The 21,668-nt window shown below is 34.7% G+C and overlaps 1 pseudogene; it reads right to left on the reverse strand.

Annotated features, from left to right (window-relative positions):
• Positions 1-247: 247 nt before the first annotated feature.
• Positions 248-21,668, reverse strand: part of LOC113071807 (cadherin EGF LAG seven-pass G-type receptor 1-like) — a 40,048-nt pseudogene continuing 18,627 nt past the window's right edge.

Here is a 21,668-nt window from a genome sequence, read left to right on the forward strand (position 1 = left end):
TCTTGAATAAGTAAATCTGTTGTTTGTACTGTATGTACTGTAAATGTGTGTAGTGTTCTGTAGCTCACTGGTAGAGCACTGCTTTAGCAAGCAAGCAAGCGCAAGGTTGAGGGTTCGATTCCCTGGGAACACATGATATGTAAAAATTGATAGCCTGAATGCACTGTAAGTCGCTTTGGATAAAAGCGTCTGCTAAATGCATAAATGTAATTTAATTTGAATTTTAATTTAAAATCTGAAGTGCTACTAAGACTGCGGCGGTCCGGATCATAACTCTCTGGAAGGAGTCCACCCAGAGTCCTGTAGATCATCACCATCACAACAGCAGGTGGATCGGGTTGTTCTGCGTGGCGTCTTTTCTTAATGGATGGTGTGAAGTCAACAGTATCTGATCCGTCCACACTGATGAAAGACTCTATTGGTTCAATCTGGGCTGGAGGCTCTGTGGTAAAAGCATCTGTAGTGTATAAGACATAATAAAGGTTAGAATAAAATTGTATCATTGCACATTTCCATGAATATTACTGGTAATATAAAGAAACAATTTTCAAAGTGACAACCTTTGCTCTTTTTCGGCAGGTTTGGGAACAGGACAGATGAGTACACCTCGTTAACTTCCTGAAACCGGGGAATCTTGTCTTGGTTTGCATCGGAGTCCAGAAAATCTAATGCAACAACTGGTTGTAAAGAAAAATGATACATATTTTATATCAAACACTAAAAATTGAGCAGAGCAGACGCTACAGGATGGAGAACCCAATACTAACTCATGTTGTCAGTGACGATGGTGAAGGGTCTCAGGTAGGTCTTCCTCATGTTCTGGACCAGAGTGTGGCGTACTCCTCAAAATGGTGCAGCAGATGCGCCGTCCCGCCATCAGAGCGCTGTATCTTCTCCCAGTGATCCTTGTTGACAGGGTCAAGGATGGCACTTCCAGCTTTAATGATGTTCTAACACAACACAGAGGAGTAATGTTAATTATACTGGACTATAACCATTGAAATATGAATACATCTTAGAGTAAAACAAGTTTTTTAAATTGCATACATACACTTGATATATTTAATCTGACGGTTTTACATGTTTTCAAACTGGTTAAAGCTGGTCATTTATGTTCATTAGTTGGTTCAACCTGGTTTAGATGGTTGAACACCTAGATTAGCAACTGGTAAGGTCTGTGTCAACCAGGTAGACTATCTTGGTTAAGAGAGTTAATGCTGGTAGGTCATCTTGAACTAAAACAGCAATTTGATCAACTTGAGCAATTAAGATTTGGGTTGCAAACAAATTCCACCTTTAATCAACCAACAAAGTTGTCCTAAAAGAAGCTAAGGGAAGTGCAAATAAAGAGCTCAGGTGGAAGCCAACATTTTTCTTCAATGTAATGATGGACAGTTGGGATAGATTTACATGTTTTCAAACTGGTTAAAGCTGGTCATGTATGGTCATTAGATGGTTCAACCTGGTTTAGATGGTTGATCAGGTGGATTATCAACTGATGAAGTGAGTGTCAATAAGGTAGACCTTCTTGGTTAAGACAATTGGAGCTGGAAGGTCATATTGGACCAGCAACAATTCAGATACAATGCACCAAAAACCAATTTGACCAATTTAAGCAATTAAGATTTGGCTTCCATAAGGTTCCCAATCAACCAACAAAGGAGCCATGAATGATTTACATGCCTTCTAACTGGTAAAAGCTGGTCAATTATGGTCACTAGTTGGACCACCTTGGTTAAGAGAGCTAGAGCTGGCAGGTCATCTTAGACCCATCAGATTGAACTAAAATCCTCTTTGATTCTGGAAGCGTGGGTGAAGACTTTGAGGTCTATACCTTGTTGAAATCGGCATCATGGGTGGCGGTGAGCTCAAAGCCCTGCTGCAGGCTCTCGTGCTCTAACACACTGGCCAGCAGATGGTAGGCAGTCCTCACGTCATTCCCAAAGAGGCGATCCGTGTGGTCGGTGGCAGAGTGGAGCAGGCCCGCAAGGCTTTTTGATCTTTCTCCATCCATTCGAGAAGCATTAGCATGAAGATCCTCACTCTAAGTCACACATGAAGGAGGAAACATTGGTCACTTTTGGGATTGTGTAAAATGGAGTACAATATTTAATAGTGTATAGTTTACAGTTTCATCCTTGACTATAATTCCAACTTGAATCAACCAGCAAAAGAGTGACAAACCTCTTTCTTTAGCTTTGAAAAGCTGAGGGAAGTGCAGTTGAAGAGCTCAGGTGGAAACCAACCTCTATCATCGCTGCAATGTCGGATAGCTGTGCCTGTCAAACAACAAATGAGGATATATATATATATTGATAAATCATTCAACAATAATGTAATAAAAAGATGAATATTTCTACATACACTACCGGTCAAATAATTGGACACATCTACTTTGTTATTGTTAGTAATTTAAATGTTTTAATTAAAGTAATATATATATATATATATATATATATATATATATATATATATATATATAATATATATATATATATATATATACACACACACACATATATATAAACATATATATACACATATATATACATACAAATATACATACATACACACACACACACACACACACACACACATATATAAATAACATGTAGTTTTAAAATAAAATGTATGTAGTATGTGTGTGTGTGTGTGTGTGTATTCGTGCTGTCAAACAATTAATTGTGATTAGTTTTCCAAAATAACTCGATATATGTGTGTGTACCATGTATATTTATTATGTATTATTATATATTAGGTGAACAAAATCTTTTATTTTGGATGTTATTAATCGCGCTTAAATGTTTGATGGCAGTAATATCTATGTATATAGTATAGTACATAGTAAAGTATATACAGTTAAATAGTGAAATTCATTTAGAGGTACAATTATATATTAAAAAGTAAAATATAATTGTCTACAAAGGTTAAAATGTTCTTATTTATTAGGGCAGATTATATATACTTAATTGTATAAATATAATTATATTTAGAATGAATTTTTTTTTTGCATTATTTTTTTGCAAGAAACTTTGTCTAATTCAACTGGTTACTTGCCAGTTTTTTATAATTTGTGGAATTTACTAGAAACTTCTATTAGGAAATCAGTTTTTAAATAAATAAATAAATATAGCTGTCTACAAAATTCAAACTTTTCAAATTCAGTCAAGTGTGTCCATCTTTTGATAATGTAAATTCTTGATTTGATTAAAGAGAGTACCACTGGATCCTTTGGGGCAGTTTGTGGCTGAAGGGCCACCAAACATGGTGCGGGGCCACCAGATACCATCTTCAAAGGCTTTGGGGCAACCATCATAAACCACTAGATAACAAAAAAATGGAGTGAGAGTGAGGGAGAAGAAAAAAGATGCCATTAGCTGCCTCTAACAAGGTTTGTTGCTATGTCTTAATGATAAGACCTTTTTAGGAGCCACAAATGTCCATCGTTGTCAGTACAGACTCTCAATGCTGACATAAAAGCAGTCTGCTCATGACTGGAGTGTATTACACTTACATTTCATCATACTGTGCTTGCAAATATTTTTGGCCTTATTTATTCAATTGTCCAAGATATTTTCAAGCATTCTGTTTGAGTTTTGAAAAGAGGTTCACAACCGTTAACTGATATCCAGGCCAGTTGACAGCACACATACCCACACATCCCCCGACTGTCACCTCTGCGAAGGGGTTGTCACAACGGTTGCACTGACGACCCACCACACCCATCTTACAGGGGCACTGGCCCGTTACAGGGTCACATGTCCGGGAATGCGCTCCAAGGTGAAAACAATCACACGGGTAGCAAGTGTCCGCACCAAGAGGCCGAAAGTAATTGTCCTGAAAATAAAGGAATTTTGTGAGCATGAACCTGAAATTAATATGGAAGCATGCATTTTTCTATTGCAATTGCAAGTTTTTATATCACAAGTCCTACTTTTTATAGAAATGTGAGATATACATCTTATAATTCTTAGTTAGCATTTTGCAATTCTGACTTTTTTGCTCAGAATTTTAAGTTTACATCTTACATTTCTGTTTTTTTCCCCCAACACAGAATATTTGTATTTCAAATAAATCGAATTTTCTATTCATTAAAGAATCCTGAAAAAAAAGCAGAACAACTGTTTTCAACACTATTATGATTTCTGAAGGATCATGTGACACTGAAAACTGGAGCAATGATGGTGAAAATTAAAACATGAAAAAGTCTTACTGACCCCAAACTTTTAAAACAGTAGTGCGCTTAATGGAATAAAAGTTACTTGGTCCAGTTTATTTGAAATGTGAGTGTTGGACAACAACAGGAAGTCTAGAAGTCTGGTTTCTTTCGAGAATCTGGAGCATGTGATCACTTGCAGCTTACCTTGCAGCTACACTCTCCTGTGGTTTTATTACAGTCCCTTTTGAAGCCTTTGCTGACATCGCAGTTACAGGGCCCACAGGTCGGGTATCCCCACCAGCCGCGAGCACAAGGTTGGTCCCCTCTGTGTGTGCGCACAAACGTCAAAGTAAGAGTGAAAAACACATAGAAAAGTACAACAGCGCAATAGTGCCTAGCAAAAGACTACGTTTACATTTCAAACTCCACAGAATGAGACTCAAAACAGCTTTTATTGGGGACTGAGACGGATGGGAAATTTGAAAAGGGGGGCATTTGCTTTGAAATTGGACATGAAATTCTGCTGTAAAATCAAAGCAGTCGATTCTGACTGCGAGGCAAACACGAAATTGCTTGTGTGAAGGCAATACATCATTCTAAGCTTTGTGATCATTTAAAAGAGAATCGTTTTTTTTATGGTGAAAGAAAGGAACAGGAACTAAATCATCTCAAAAATAGACTGTTATTTTAGTCTCTTTTTCTCCACTCATGGAAATTATTTTATCTGTTTTTCTCATTTTGGAACAAGTTTTATTTTTTACTTTTTTTATTGTCATTATTATTTTATTTTTGTAATAAAGTGACAAGAAAAAATCTGTTAAAAAATATTTTTTACGTTTAAAAGAGAGTCCCCCCCCCCCTTTTTTTCCTTTAGTTTATCTTTAATGGATGAAATCCTGGATAATTCCAGCAGTCTGAGAATTATTTGACTTGTTTCATTATAAATAAAAGCGTGACAGTGTGGGCGTCAAAGACACGTGGAATTACCAGAATTAAAGGATCATCACAACAATACCATCACAAACACCGCCAGCGTCTGCTATCACAGATTTAGCCACTTACAAAACCTTGGCAGTGCATGAAACAGACCATCAGACAATAAAGCTTTTGTCAGTCAGCGTGTTTCAGCAAGTTCCAAGATTTAACTAAAAGTCAAGTGCTTTCCTTAATTCTAACCAAATCTAAACATTAAAGGGACAGTTCAACCAAAAATTTATGTTGTGCAATGATTTCCAAACCTCTAAGACTGTGTTTTTTGTATATGCAATGAAAGTCAATGGGGTCCAGTGTTGTTTTAAATCCCATTGACTTTTACTGTAAACATTTGAAACGTTCTTTAAAAAAAAATGCAAGGGAATGCAAAATGGTAATTTTACTACCAGCACATCTTTGTTCAATAAGATGCAAGATTTGAGGCAGCACTCACGTATGAAAAACTATTGGAATTGATATCCCTAAACCTTAGTGTGAGCCACATGAATGATGAGCGAATCAAAGATACAGAGAGATACTCACTTATGCTCACAGTATTGGCCATAGTAATTGTGTCCACACTCACAGCTGTAGCCACGTTTGCTGCTGGGTTTACGAACACAGGAGGAAGTGTGTTCACAAGGGTTCAAGAGACACGCATCTACACAGTCCCTGCCAAAATAACCTGGGGAACAGGAAAAGAGAAAGAGTGTGTGTGTCAGATTCAGATACGTAGACACTCATTTCTAAAATCATAAACAGAGGGCTCTAAATGTCTAATGTCTAATGTTATAAATAAAAAATATGTATTCATTTATTTATTATTTATTTTACTGAGTGAACATTATAAATTAAAAATGGAAATAACGAAAGAAAGAAAAATCTATTATTTTCTTATAAGGAACATGAACTTGAAATGAATGTATAGTATATGCACAAATATTTTTTCAAAGAATTGTTGAAAGAAAGAAATACATTTATTCAGCAATAATGCATTAAATTGATCACAAGTGAGAGTAAAGGCGTTTATAATGTAACAAAACATTTCTGTTTCTGTTCTGATTTGTTGTTCATCTAAGAATACTGAAAAAAAAGCTGAACTGTTTTCAACACATGGGAATAATAATGTTTCTTGAGCATCAAGTCAGCATATTAGAATGATTTCTGAAGGATCATGTGACACTGAAAACTTAGTAAAGGGAAAAGTGAGACTGAGAAAGTGTGTGTGAATCAAAAACTCATAAAACAAGAGACTCAAACCTTAAATCCTATACAGAGGCCTAAAAAAAATTCTTGTTTCATTACTATTTGATGTTGTTTTTTAGTGCAAAATAGAATTATAAGTATCCATGGCATTTCAATTTAAAAGTGGTCTTAAGATTTTGCATTCCATTATATAAACAGTCTTAAAGTTTCTGTTCTGTAGCACTATTGGTGTTACCTGGCTCGCAGACACACGTGTGGGATGCAAAGTTGTCTGTGCAGCGGCTGTGAGACGGACAAGGGTTGGACTGACACACATCAGGTACGTTACATCCGTCTTTCGCGTGGATTCGCGTTGCATCCCGTATGTTGATGTTGATGGTGTTAGTGGAGGTCTCACCCATTCGCACACCCTGTGAGATGACCACATGACGTACTCATATGAATAAGACAATCCACACCTTTAAACAATGTAAATGTGTGTTTATGGGAGTATACCTGCATGCAGCCAGTAAATCCAGCCTGCACAGTCCCGTCTCTCTTAAGCAGTCCACCGATAAACAAGTTCCTCAGTTTAAGCCCAGGCAGCTCATTTCCGATCTCCACTGTCCTCTAGATAACAAAACAATATAATAAATATGAGTAAAATATGAATAAAGAAGTGTGGAAATATCACATAATTGTGTGTGTTTAGAATATATATGAAGTTTCAGTAACTATAGTAAGTCTTAGTAAGTTTGCATCTTCCTTTTTCATTTACATTTTTGTTACAGTTTTAGATATTTTGTTGAATGATTATCATTTTATATATATATATATATATATATATATATATATATATATATATATATATATATATATATATATATATATATATATCCATATCATTTCAGTTTTAGTTAATTTAGAAAAGTTATATACTGTAAATAAATACTTCAATCATATACCTGAAACATGCCATAGTCCAAAGACACAAGAGCCATATATTTGATGTCTTTGCCATCTTTTCCACTCTTGAGCTCTACGAGCACATGGTGCCATTCACCGTTGTCCACGCATACCTGGGGGAAATCTAAGAGCGCCACTCGTCGGACCCCCAGAAACACCTGGAACCGAAGGTGTCTGTTGTTCACCTGGAAATACAAAATAAGAGGCTGAGAAAACGAATACAAGTCTCATTTATCTGCTTTATTCTATTATCATCGAAAACAGGGTTAAATGCAGTGGAGACACAATACTCACCATAAGGCTGATCTTGGAAAAATCTCCAGCACTGGCCTGCAGTAGAACCCCTGTGCTTTTTCGGGTGCGAAACATAAGACCCATGTACCAGGGAATGGCGATGGTGATGTCGGTCTCGCTCCATGACACCAACGCGTGACCATCAAAATGCAGGGGAGCAGCCATAACTGCAGAAAGAAGAGCATCAGACAATTTATATGACATCCAGACTTTAGTCTGTTGAATTAAATAAATGCCACTTGATGCTTTGGCATTTCCTCCAGTCCTGAGGCACAAATAAACACTATTATTCACACAGAGAGGAATGTTTCCCAGTCAACCAGGAGATTTCTTAATCAGGAATGTGAAATGTTCTTCCACACCAATGTCTTCAGGGCAAATATTTTACTTTCTCTAAATATGCGAGGGCTGAACTTATGGAAATAACAGTAGTATATCTTAGACCCAGCCTTGGGAGTGTGACAGTGATAGCGATGATATTCATAATTGGGCCTAGGGGTGGGCAATATGACCAAAATCTTTTATCACGATATGAGTGATTTTATTTCAAGGTATTGATATATATCACAATATAGATATTTTTGCTAGATACCATAGAAATCTCATAATTCTTGTCACCAGAGTCAAAAAAATAAAAAAATAAAATAAAAAAAACTAACATTAGACAACATTTAAAACTGAGGACAAATAAACAGTCAGCAGTTAACCAAGAATAACAAACTAATTACAAGCAATAAGACAAAAATCTACAAATAAATAAGAAATGCTTCATACTGTACACTGCTTAATCAAATTAATACAACTCTGCATATTCTACAATTTGTAAAGTAAACATTTCTTATAAAAGTTTATGCAAAGTGCGCAAAGAAGATTTGAAAAGTTGCAAAGACTAAAGTCTCAAATATAAATAGATATTCTTTATAAAAGTCAAGTCAACCACTCCTATCCAAAACAGCTCATTCTAACACGCCCCCACGTCTACGTCACTGTGTGGGAATATTTGCATAACGCCTCCAAAATGCAAAGAAACTAGGCGTAACATTGTATTTATGCTGTTGCTGCCGCCGGCGCCCTGTTGTGGAAACACTGTTTCGTTGTGAAAGCAAAACTACTTTGTTTGGTCTTCTAAAAGAAGACACTAGAAATCAGTGGTTAAGTTGTATTTACAACACTGTTCCAGAACAGTAAAATCCAAATATTATGTTATTTTTATGTTATTTATGTTATATGTTTCTCTTATCGCTTCACGTTTGTGAACTCTGTTCAATACTCCTGTGCTCTATAAGCGCGTGCACCTCTTTGACAGTGCTCCGAAACAGTCTACGAGACAGCACGAGCATATAGCTAAATGAATTCCAAAATTTTATTGGTTGACAAATTTCTACCGGTTAATTGTGTCTACCCCCAGTTTGACCTTCTCTTTAGTTTTCCTCAATTGAGGTTTTAGACCTTTGGCAGAGAGTGAGAGTTCATGATCTCAATATGCTGTAGATGTATGTTAAAGAGTAGACTAAATGGTCTTCAAAACATCTGCTTTTGTATTTTAGTGAATAAAGTAATTTAGTTTCGGGCAAACAAGAGGGACTTAGATCTCTTTGAATTGGCAGTATTATGTCTTTTATGTTCTTTTGAAGTCTCATAACATGCCACGATTCCTCCATCCAACTGATAAGCACAAATAATTAGAAAATGTGGGTTCAGCCGGGTTTCCCTACAGGAAATTAGGTCAAACTAAGCTCACTGAAAATGTTAAGCCAGTTGCAATCCCATTCGCGCTCTTAAATCTTAACTTACGGTTAAAAGATTCTCTTTGTGATTATAATGCACTTACTCAAACAGGTTTAGAGTGGAAAAAGATTGTGACATATAACCTGTCATTTCCTGTAGATGGATGGAAAGATAAAAAGATAGAACGACAGACAGACAAACAGAAAGACGTAGATAGATAGATAGATAGATAGATAGATAGATAGATAGATAGATAGATAGATAGATAGATAGATAGATAGATAGATAGATAGATCGATAGATAGATAGATCCTGTCAACTGCTGAGTATGAGTCATTGGATTTGTGTACACATTGGTATTTCATGGAGGCCAAGAGCAAATCTGGGCAAAAGATGGGAGGCGTGTCTATGTGTTTGTGTCCATTAAGCAAACTCAAGTCAAAGGAAGAATTCTTTACATAATAGAGTAGAAAGAGAGGATTATCTTACCATGTTCACAGTTCTTTCCACCGTAACCTAATGGGCAGTTACAGGTGTGGGTGTTCCATCTATTCACACATACACCTCCATTCTGACAAACAACCTGGCTACAAAAGTCATGTTTTGCTGCGCAACCTGAATAGAAAGGGAGAGCACACTTTAAATATTAGGGTTGGAGTTTGACACCTTAATGGAGATTAAAAAAAAAAAAGTTTCAAAAGTTAGAGTATATTTTTATAGTACTTCAAAATGAAGTATTAAAAAAACCCAGGAAGATCTTTCATGATATGAACCCTACAGTTTCTAACCTGCTGAGGTGCCATTGTTGGCAATAAAACTGTCCATGTCTATGGGCTTGCTGTCGATTGTCAGGTTTCTAATGCAGCCAACAAAGTCTCGGTTCTGTACAGGGAAATCCTCAGGGAGGTTTGGGACGCCACCCAGGAGCAGAGGTCCTGTTAGATCCAATGACCTGCAAACATACACAGAAAGATCGGTGAAGCCACAAACAGTCCCAAACGTTCTCCAGTTTCAATGGCTTAACACATTCATAAGGTTCATGTGCGTGCAAAACTGAAATAATCAGACCTTGAGGCACAGCCACATTGGGCAGAAAATAGAAGACAATGTTCTTTTATTGTATGTCTTTTTGTCCTTTTAACACAAGTGCACACAAAATCCTCATTCTCTCACCCCTCATTCATCTCCTTTTTGTTTTAACAAAGACAAATAACGCATTGGTTTGGAAAAAACATAAAGGCCAAGATGATGACAAAATCTCTCTCTCTATATGCGCGTGTGTGTTTTTATATGTATAGTATACTATATATATAGTGTAGTATGGTTTTAGTCAATATTATTAGTATCAATAATACTAATGTAGAATTATATTCAAAAAGATAAAAACTATCATCATAAATAATGTTAACATTTTCCACACTATTCAAGTTTTGGCTTGCTTTTAGAAATAAACAAATAAATACATAAATACATAAATTTATATAACACATTTTTATGCTGTCTGTTTTTCAATAAACGAATAAAAAAGGTTCCAGGTTTTTGCATTATTTGATAGAAGCAAAATGCAGTTAATGCTCTTCATAGTCAAATTTCTTTTAAAATACATTTTTATCCAGCAGCATCTGGCAGGAACGATCATATCCATCATATCTATCATACATAGAAAGAAGCGCAGTCAGATTATTAGATTTCAAGGGTCTTGAAAAAAAAAAAAAAGAGAGAAAGCCATTAGAAAATAAAATATGCAGAGCTATTAAAAGGAGTGTGTTTATTTAAGTTTTATCCTGAAGATTATTTAGTTATTTCTGCTTTATTGTAGCCAGATATGAGGATTTCAGCATCTGGGCTTCACATTGTAGTGGACTGCAGTGCATTTCATCTACAATTCATATCTTGATCCATAAATCCACGTAGATTTGCGAGTTTATGGGTCAGCACTTACTGCGAGCATGTGGTCTGACCCCAGCAGTTGCATTTGAGAGGCTTTACAGACCATATCTCCACTTATCTCAGATGGAGCTCCACCATCTCAAACCGCTCTGTTCTCCACACACACACAATTAGCCTACAATAGCAAATCCCAGCTGCAGATAAGCCGGAGTGTGGTTCCATTGTAAAGCCTATAAAACTGGTTTGACATGCGACGGAGTGCAGATTGGAGGAGATTAGGAAAAAGAGATGGAACTGAGTGTAAGGGGAGTAGCAGAATGCTGTGTAATCTGCTGTAATGATCAGCTATTCAACACCCGACGGTAGTTAGCGTGCCTTCGTGCGCTCAAGTTCCTCGTCCTGTCACACTCTCCCTTTCAGGGAACAATATCATGCCCTGAGGACTTTAGACGGTGGAAACATGAATGAATGTGGGAGACTGAGAGAGTGTGAGAAGAAAGAAACAAATACTGTAGTACAACTTGTTATGCAGGGATCATAACAAACATCTTAAGCTGACATGAAATCACAGCACAGCTGCCCACTGCTTCAGGTGTGTGTTCACGGTATGTGTGTGTGTGTGTGTGTGTGTTCACTGCTGTCTGTGTGCACACTTGGATGGGTTAAAAGCAGAGTACAAATTCCGAGTTTGGGACACCTTACTTGGCCACACGTCACTTCACTTTCACATATTACTGATAATACAATCTATTAATATTATTAATACAGTAATAATAAAAATCATCATTAGAATAATATTCATTCATCCATTTGACTGAAATAGGATATTCAACAAGAAAAAATAAGCAAGTAAGTAAATAAATAAATGTTCTTATTATTATCAATAATAATGGTTTAATTTATATTATTATATTTTTGATTTCTTGTTAAATATAATTTTACATTTTTATGTATGACATACTATACAAGTAAAAGTTGTAAAAAATTGTTTCATGCTGATTTTAGGAAAATGTTTCCGGTCTTTATTTAGTTATTAGATAAACCAAAAAAAAAAAAAAAAAAAAAAAAAAAAAAATATATATATATATATATATATATATATATATATGAAGAGTTCAGATGCAAAAGCCTCTAAATGCCATCTGAAATTTTCATCTAAAATTGGGATTTTTATCAGGCTCCTATATTTATGTTCAGTTATTTCACTTTAATAGTCTGGCAAAGGACCTGCACATTGCCATTAAAGTAAAATGACTCAACCTAAGCATAGGAGCTTGATAAAAATCCTAATTTTAGATGCAAATTTAAAATGGCATTTAGAGGCTTTTGCATCTGAACTCTTCATATATATATATATATATATATATAATTACATTTTATACTGCCATAAATAGAGAAGAATTGTACAATAAAGTCGGCTGACATTTTTATAGCTTCAGAGAAGAGAAGAGAAGAGTTTTTGAATAAAGTTTTTACTTGTTTGTCTTTATGCACAAAAAGTATTATCGTAGCTTCATAAAATTAAGGTTTTAACCACTTATGTCACATGGATTATGTTTATGATGTCCTTACTACCTTTTTGGGTCTTGACAATGTCAGTTGTGTTGCTTTGTTGTTGTCTATGGGAGATTCAGAATGCTCTCGTATTTCATCAAAAAATCTTAATTTATGTTCTGAAGATGAACGGAGGTTTTACAGGTTTGGAAGGACATGAGGGTGAGAAATTAAAAAGAGAAATGTAATTTTCAGGTGAACTATCCCTTTAACTGTGCCACACTACAGAGGTAAAATTGGTTGTAAAAGCAATGTTATGTTGACTGTAGGAAATCACTTACTTCTTTTGGCCTGTTTGGGTGCCACGGGCTGCACAGCTGTAATTCCCAATCTGTCCGCCGAAACGCAGAGCCATGGCCACATCACACTCATCGACGGCAACCACAGCAACCTTTTCCTCAGAGGGGCCGTGAGGGACGCCAAGAAGCCCTATATTGGGCTTGAATTGAAACAAGCGGAAATGATAAACTACTTTGATTCAAAGATTTTAATTACTGCTAAAATGTGATGGAAATACAAACTTATTTTTAAATGTTAAGTAAAATAAATATATTAGCATTTCCATGACCACTTTTTGTGAGTTTGGAGACAATAGGTCTTGTTTGTCTGTAATCTTTAACACAGCATGAGATGACTGTTTGGTGACATTCTATGGCTTTCTCCTCTCATCTAATTGGATTATGCCACAGAGATTCTGGCACAGAGGAGATAGAGAGTCTGGCGAAGAGAGCTCATCATTTCATGTAAAACCTCCCCAGAGACCCAAACTGTTTCCACAACGCAGCCAAAATTTGTATTATCATCTGGCAACACCCTTCCCCCACACAAGAGGTTTTTCAAATTTTCTCAGCTCATTAAAATGTATTTTGTGGTGCGTATGATGTGCCGAGTCGCTCTTTGATGTCTGCCCTGTGGTGTTAAAAAATGTCCAAGTGACAGTTTGGTGTGATGTGAACATCACTTGCTTTTATTCAGATTCGGATGTTTACAGAACAGAATAATCTGCAGAAAGAGAGGGTAAGCAGAATAACATTTAAATATAAGTGTTTGTCAAATTATTACATAATAATAATAATAATAATAATAGCAACATTGTTATTATTATTTTTATTATTGAGTGTTGCTGTCTATAAATCAAAGGGATAATTAAATAAATAATAAATTAATGTTAATTTATAAACTTTGAATAATAATAATAATTATTATTATTATTATTGGTTCTGGATAATTTAAATAAATATAAATAATAAATAAACTTTAATGCTTCTATTCAACTATACATATTAATGATCAACAATAAAAAATGAACTAAAAACATAAAAAATGAATGTAATATTATATATTGAAACTAGGAGGGTGCTCTAACGGTTTCTTTTTTCCTTTTCTGACATTTTACTAAAATTTCACAAATTAATAAATTAGGTTTAATATTCCTCTCAGTTTCTGCCAGACAGCAGAGATGAATAAGGCAATGTGAGTAGACTGCTAAACTGGTCAACGAGGAAAGCCATGAATGGGAGCATTCCTTCACACTGACGCATGTGTCGTGGAATAAATCCAACGGGTCTTGAAAAAATCTTGAAAAGAAAACTGATTCAGGATCAGAGTGCTGACGATCCTTAAGAGGTCACTGCAACTAAACCTCTGCCACTCTTAATAAGGATCCACTTCTCTCTAGTCTCGAGTCTACTGACGAAAATGAACTCAACGACAAACTCAATGCCCTCAGGAACACACACGCACATAAATCCTGACAACAGCTATTAACCTCCAACCTTGTAACTCATCAGCCTTTTTGTTTCAAAGTTCAAAACAATGGTTACTAGATCCTGGGGCCCACACGTGAGGTTTTACTTTTTCTCTTTCCAAATGTATTATTATAAGGCAGAAAATGTATGTTTTGTGAAACCCAAAAGACATAGTAATACCTTAACATACTTGACTGTTCTTTAATGATGACTATAAACAAATTTTGATATCACTCTTAGTATGTGATAACTGAATCAGACCTAAATAAAACACATGTATACTGTAAATTCAATGATTTTCAAAATACTTTTAATGGTGTACAAATTGTAAAATAAACAGTTGGCAATTGATTTAGTTTTCTCGTTTAATTATTTTTTCCTACCGTATGCATTTGCCAAGGTCAAAATTATCCCAAACAGAAGCAAATAAGCAAATCACCTTATGTGAATAATTTCTGAAGGAACATGTGACACTGAAAACTGCAGAAATGCCATCGCAGAAATTACATTGTATAATAATTATAGAAAAAAATAGAAAACAGTCTTATTAAATTGTAATAATATTTCACAATATGAATGATTTTAAAGGTATTTTTGTTCACTTAAATTAAGTTCAAAAACAGATTACAAATAAGGAAAAAAACATAAAAAAAATATTATTATTTACACATACATCATTGAGTATGAATTCAAACATGAAAACAGTCAAGTCCCAACCAACTATTAGGTTAAAAACACTGGAAAACTGTGAATTAATGCAATGTTTTTTCATTATCAAAAGATTATTATTATTATTTTTAAATTGCAGTAGGTCGCCACTAGTTGGGACACATTGTGTTTCATTATTATTACTCAAGGTAAATATCTGAAAGTGCATTCAAAACAATTGAGTCCATTGACAAAATAACACACAGGACAAGCAAAAGAAATCAAAGATCAATGGGGAAAGCAAAAGATCAATGGGGTCAAACAGAAGTGATTTACATAGCTTTTGAGTCACCGTTTTACAATTGCTTAGCAATTCAATCTTGTTAGAAATGTTTAAATGTCAAAATAGATATAGAATTTGGTAGAAGATGAGAGATGGATTTCTGTACTTCACCACAACCTTACCATTTGGACGTGGCTCCAAATGGAGCAAAACTATAAATAAATAGTTCATGAAATAAAAAAGCATATTCTGGAGATTTCCAATAATAGGCTGGAGCGGTTTTATGTTTAAGTGCAACAGAAAAAAACGTGTGCCATCTGGCGCTTTTAGAAACTCAGAGCGTGTTATTGTAGTCCTGGATTAACTCAACAGGGGATCTGCTATTGTCTGCGTTCCCCATTGGACTATACTGAACTTGGACTCTTTAAGTGACGGGTTAAGGAGGAGCTACGGCCACAATGGAGCAAACACGACATACGCATGGGGAAAAGTGGTGTTGAATCTCAATAGATGGCTTTAGGGTCTGATTTTTCATAAAAGTGTACAAGAATAAACGGTGCTCAAATCCAGTAATACACTCACTAACTTACACGCTAATATCTATTATATTAGATACATTCATGTTGCAGCCACTAGTAATAATTACTTTCTTTTTAAACTTTTTTTTAAGGAACATTTGAACCCTCAAAAAAAGAAAGCCACAACATGCTGACTGTCATCTCTCAGGGACAAATGTTTCTTTCTGAAGAGACTTCAGTGAGATTTTCTAATGCTTCACTATGATTCAATTCAGGAATACTGTGACAGACTCAGCTATGTTCTTTATAAACAAATACTGTTTTAAAGTTAGGCAGCATGGTTACTGAAAGGTCACTGAGGAACATAAGAAGGGTTGATGAGAGTTTTATGTATTCAAGCAGAATTAATAGCTCGTGCAACTAGATTATGGTGAGGTATTTGCAATTAAGCAACAACAAACAACAAAACACTCATTTAATAAATAATTTTAAACCGTATTAAATAATACTAACACTATGGATCATAAAACGAGACACTTTGTAATGAGATGCCCGGGGAAGAGAATAAACGCAGCTAGCTTTTGGCCATGAAACATGACACATGACGAACAGTATTACACACGCAGCAAACTTCATAAATGCTGCATCTCAGCAAGTGAAATATGAGGGTCTGAAAACTAAACGGGATCAAAGGAGCAGAAATACAAGCTGTTTCTTTTGACTGCCGTTCTTAGAAGATGCTGTGAACTTTGATACAGCTAGAGATGCCGCTGACATCACGTGTCTTCTTTCATGAGATATGGACAGACTGATCTCATCAAGAAATGCGAGAAATGTGAGGCTCTGACTTTCGCTAGCATAGGACTAATAATTTGACTAGGGCCTGACTAGAATATTTGATGATTCAAATATTCGATTGGTGGGCTGACATTTGATTTTCAATTTTGAGATTTCGAATAATCTTTTTTCTTTTTTTTCTTTTATGTTTCATTTTACACATGATGAAAAACATGCACTTAATTTGCTTGGAAAATACTTGCGAATACAGCAGTCATAATAAAAAAATTTATTAAAAAAATGTAAAGTAGCCCAGCCTAATATGATTGATTTGGATTTGACCTAAAATATTTATTTTGTTAACATATCCTAATGTAAATTATATTTCAATAACTTAAATCAGTTTTAAAGCCAAATAAAGCATTTTTACACACTTATTCATGAAGCAAAGACAGAGCAAATGAGTGTAAACTGTTTGTAAACTACTTGTACAGAATGTTTTGTCATATTCAATTCAAAAATGCATTTAAAAATGCATTCGTGAAAGATTTAGTCTAATGAGCCCCAGTGGTTTTCCTTCACTGACTTTCCAACCAGCCTCCATTCTTACGTGTTCAGTACAAATGACTTACCTTGTTGTAGTAATGTAGATGTACTGTGTGCCATTGTCCATCACTAACCCCACCAGCTACATACGGAGTCACCGTGGTCTTCGTTTCTCCTAAAAATGAATAACAAGGAAGAAGAAACCACCTTTGCTGAGATTCAAGAAAGAATAATTCTTCAAGTGATAATTGGATAAGGAAAAATTTTAACTTATTATATTTTATTTATTTTCATGACAACATAATGAATACAAATACACAATAATATTTATATAATTAATATAAATATTAAATAAGTTATAAATACTACATATATTGTATAAATTTCCCCATAGCAAAAATCCCAGACCAATTAATTGTCTCTAAAGCACTTGAGGATTTTAATTTGTGTGGCATTTTTCCAGTCTAGTGGACAAAATGAGTAAATCATTATCCAGGAGATAACAGTGTGTCAGGACGTCCCATGGCAGCACTTTCCCTCAGTGCATACAATGTCAAATATCTTAGTTGTTTACATCTCTCTCCGACTCAATTATGTTGAGTGATGGCTAGTAAGCTGGGACAAGACCTTTGACCTAAGAGGGTTCATCATTTAGCAGAATCGCTGTGGTGTTTGATGTTTTACATTCCAGGACAGTAGAGGAAAGGCCTTTCACTGCCTTTATTCTCAGCTCGTGTGGACGGGTGACCCTCAGTGCGGCAGTAAGACGTAACAACCATCTGTTTACACTAAGACGCTCTAGGGATGAATTCCACGTAATTCCGTTGTATTTCCTTTGAAAACAATTCTGACCCATTAAAGAGAGGGGACATGGTATTTGACGCCCACTGACTGGACAGTAACTCTTGTTGATGTGTGAGGTTCGGCAAAACAAAGGAACAGGTAGACAGAGGAAGTGTGTTTTAATGCTCTTTGGCCACCTGTTTCCTTTGGCACAGCTCTGGATACATCTATACGCACTTATGTTTGAAATATGACACTCAAAAAAGTAGCTTTTTCAGATTCAAATTGGAATAAAACCCATTTAGTTGTTTGCAGTTTGAGCAGACGAAAAAAAAAAAATGAAATGAGACAAAACAACACAAAATGAAACAAAACGATACAAACAAATGAAAATAGATTTTTATAAATTTGATTTATAAATAAGTTGTTTTTTAATTAGTTATATATATATATATATATATATATATATATATATATATATATATATATTTATAATATATATAAATAAATAAATAAATATATATATATATATATATATATATATATATATATATATATATATATATATATATATAATATCGGTGATATAATAATTAATTTTTAATTAAACAAAAGCACTGGCTATACTGTTTTTAAAATGTAAATTGTGATTTAATAGATTTTTTAAATTTTATATTCAAACTAAAATGAATTGTCTTACTTACCAGCAGAGAAGGTCAGCTGGATTTGCTCTTCAATAATTTCAATTGCAATGAAATCATGCCTTTCATTAAACCTGCCATTATAAAGGAGCAGGGCATTTCTCTCCCTTGTAGCAAACCTATGAAAAAATAAAAAAAATAAAACCTTAATGATGACCATAAAATGCTTGTTTAGTTCAAACTTTAATGCATAACAATTAGCTTGCTCAATTCAAAGTGTAAATTAGGAACCACAGGCCATTTAAAAAAAAAAGTTGAATAAATTAGTCTTAATCTTGTTTTACACCGGATTTATTATATTTTAATCAGATATTCGATTTGAATAAATATTTATTTCTGATCCAGAGATCAAGAGCAGGAAATAAAGCTCAGGAACATCCTAAGATCACTCACAACACAAACATGCAGGCTTGACAGAAGAATAAAAAAAGATAGGGAGTGGAGGAAAAGGAAGTGATAAAACCTGCCAAGAGACACAGCTAGAGGTAATGGACGGGGGAAACTGATACTCTGATGTTTGCCAACCTCTGGTATCTCAGTTGGCCCTGTGGTGCGCGCACCTGGGATTTTTGCAGGGAGAGGTGTCAGATCGCACATGGCAAGGGGGCAGACTCACAGGAAGTTTGAACAAAGATGCCTCACCACACATGGCATCCTGTTTTCATGTTTGCCATGAGAAAAACTTGTGTTTGTGATATGTGACGGTGTCTAATTTGCTAGGTCGGTTACATGGTAATTAATAAATGCCATAATTGGAAAGTGAGGAGACGTAAACAGATGTTTACCTTTAAAAAAAATGTATTTCTTTTTTTGCAGGACCTTTTTCCAGGACACAACTTGCATAAGAATGAGATGTAATTAACTAAACATGACATTAAAATATATATAAATGAAATAATTTTTTTTTAAATAAATAAAAACATAAAAATAAAAATTTGAAGTGTAAAATAACATTAAAATATTTACAAATAATATTAAATAGAAAAGCATTATTTTAATTTATACAATCGATCATTTTATAGATTATTCATTGAGACTTTTTTAAAAAATATATTATAATATAAATAATACATAATATATTATAATATAAATAATACATAATATATTATAATATAAAAAAAATAACAATTTATTATTGTATTTATTGTTTAGTATAAAAGCTTTTTACTTTAATAGTTCTTTATTCTCATACAGTATTTATATATATATATATATATATATATATATATATATATATATATATATATATATATATATATATATATATAATTAAAACTGAAATACTAGTCTATGAATAAAACATTATTGTAATTTTTATTATTAAGATATTTTTATTGTAATACTTAAAATGATGAGATTTAATAATAACCACCGGAAAAGAAACACTGCTGACAGGAGCGCATGGATGGGTGGATGGGTGTATAAACTGATGGATGGAGTGACTCTAGATGGTTTACTCACGTAAAGGAGAGGGTGAAGTGAAATCTCTGCCTCAGGCCTCTGAAGGTGATGAAGGACTGGCCAGGGAAGCTGCGTGTGGTCATCTCGCAGTAGGGCTTCTCATACTCGCCGTCAGGACACTGGCACAGGAAACCTCCCACCAGCAGGTCCACACACCTGCCACCGTTCTTACACACACCAGGAACACACCGGCCTGAACGCGCATTCACCTCACAGCGCTCTCCTGAAAAGAAAATACCCAGGATTTACTAATCTGAAAAACCTTCTTCCATTATACATTTCCTTACTGTGCAATGGAAATGTTTCTTGGATGTTTAAGGCTCTTCATGGAACCATCAATTACAGAACTTGTATTTTCTACAATTAAAAAAAACTCTCATTCAGTCATGCAAAATGAGGTAATAAACCCACATTTCATGCATCCACTGACACACAATAAGTTCAATTCATCTGTGGAACTCAATTTCAGATAATGATTGGAAACTTGTTCTCTTAACCCAACTTTTTAACCCAATCACTGGAGTGAGCTTAGTTTTAGTCCCGACAGGACAATGGCTTCCAGTTCTGTCTAAAGGAGAAGGCTTCAGAGAGACAGCATGCTTAGTGATTCCAGGCGGGCCGCTGTGCTCACTGACCCAGACTAACCTTTGTTCATCCTCTAAAGAAACAGGACCACTGCCAAGCAATGGAAGAACAATGAAAGAGCCCTGGTGGTCTATAAGACACCTGTTATGCTCCGCTAGTCTCTTGTTATGTGACATGAGATGTGGGGTGGACCGATGACGACTCGCTATTGGAAGATGCCGCTAGCAAAAGTGACATCATGGACATTGTTACAGGTCGATGTTTGCCAGAGGACTCCTTTGATATTTATCACAATATACAGTTCTGAGACTCGGTTTAGGGCATTTGATTAAATTAAGATATAGTTTCATAAAAAACTAAGTGGAAAGTAAGACTGCTTTGCTTTATATTGTAATAAAGGTCCTATTTTTATATACATGTCCGTGTATGTGTGTACAGGGTCCAAAAATTTATGTTTGCCACACCTGTTGGGAGCAGGTGAAATAAAAATAACAATAATAGTTAATCATTATAATAATAATAACAACAATACACATAACTGCAATTCAATTTGGAATTTAAAACAGAATTATAAAGAACAGACCAGAATCATTTTTAGCAAAACAAATTTTTTTTTTTATCAAGATAGATAGACAGAGAGATAGATGCTAAATAAATATTGCTTTCTAGCCTTAAACCATATTTAGCATTAAAATATATTGTTAATTAAAAAACTAACCTAACATTTTTTGCATATTTGTGGAAAATTGTGCATGACTGTTTCATCTACAGCTTTGTACATACATACATATCTATATATCTATGTCTATATCTATATCTATATATATATATATATATATATCTATATCTATTAGGGGTGTAACGGTTCAC

This window comes from Carassius auratus, unplaced genomic scaffold (genome assembly GCF_003368295.1).
Source record: "Carassius auratus strain Wakin unplaced genomic scaffold, ASM336829v1 scaf_tig00008169, whole genome shotgun sequence".
Taxonomy (NCBI): Eukaryota; Metazoa; Chordata; class Actinopteri; order Cypriniformes; family Cyprinidae; genus Carassius; species Carassius auratus.